The following is a 1468-nucleotide window of genomic DNA, read 5'->3' as shown; positions in this document are numbered from 1 at the left end:
GTTACCGCTCTCTACCAAGAGGGGGCGGCCGCGTCCCGAACAAAAAACAGGCCCTGACCTGGAACAATTACTCAGAATAAATGAAATGTGTTGACAGAGAAGATGTCAGTAACATGAAACTGTCAGACAGTATAATTAGTGTTTGCTGATAAAAAAAAGTAACCCAGATAAACAATGATTATGATGATGATGATGAGTTTTGCATTTTGTTATATTTCTTGAGACACAGACAGTGCGATATTCTGTAATCTGTGAAATGTGACAAAAGACTGTCCACAACCATGACCTCTGAAGAGACCAAAAAGTGTACATACAGGACAGGCCAAAAGTTTGGACACACACTCTCATTCAATGTGTTTTCTTTATTTTCATGACCATTTAATTTGGTAGATTCTCACTGAAGGCATCAAAACTATGAATGAACACGTGGAGTTATGTACTTAACAAAAAAGGTGAAATATCTGAAAACATGTTTTATATTCTAGTTTCTTTGCTCTGATTACTGCTTTGCACAATCTTGACATTCTGTCGATGAGCTTCAAGAGGTCGTCACCTGAAATGGTTTTCCAACAGTCTTGAAGGAGTTCCCAGAGGTGTTTAGCACTTGTTGGCCCCTTTGCCTTCACTCTGCGGTCCAGCTCACCCCAAACCATCTCGACTGGGTTCAGGTCCGGTGACTGTGGAGACCAGGTCTCCACTTTTTGTTAAGTACATAACTCCACATGTGTTCATTCATAGTTTTGATGCCTTCAGTGAGAATCTACCAATCTACCATGGTTATGAAAATAAAGAAAACACATTGAATGAGAAGGTGTGTCCAAACCTTTGGTCTGTACTGTATATTTATTTCAGTGTTTGTTGCAGCGAGAGGTATAGGTTTTTTTTCTTTTTAATTTCCGGAAAAAAAATCATACTTTTTTTTTTGTCTGTAATTTCTTTCTTCATCCATCCACCATTGAATATGTCTGGGAAATTATTTATGTAAAAAAGAACATTTCTTAAGCAGATGATCAAATATGATAGATACCTTTTACGGTTATGTCTTGGTAAACATATATGGAAATTAAATGAAAGGAGCGCCTCCTCTTTGCCAGTTAATACATGCATCAGGACTATTAAGCAAATCGTACACCTACACAAACCAAATAAATCGTACCAGATTTGTTACACGCGACACAACTGTTAAGTTGAAGGTCACACTTAATTGGATTAAAGTAATGCCTGTTGAGGCAGCCGACAAGTGAGTCAGCGTGCGCAGTTATCCAGGCCGGCCTCCCCTCCGTCCGCTAGAGTTCTGCAGCTCTCACTTTCATATAATGGCCACGTCACCTGCTGAAATTGTGTGAAATTATCCCACAGAGCCGGGAAGTGCAGTTTAAAAAAATGATAATATCACCTCTCAACCTGCCGTTTGCAGGAACAGGACCTCCTACAGGATCATAATATTTTCTGTGATTTGAAAAAGTCT

This window comes from Denticeps clupeoides, chromosome 16, assembly GCF_900700375.1.
Source record: "Denticeps clupeoides chromosome 16, fDenClu1.1, whole genome shotgun sequence".
Lineage (NCBI taxonomy): Eukaryota > Metazoa > Chordata > Actinopteri > Clupeiformes > Denticipitidae > Denticeps > Denticeps clupeoides.
Note: the sequence above shows the minus strand (reverse complement) of the source record.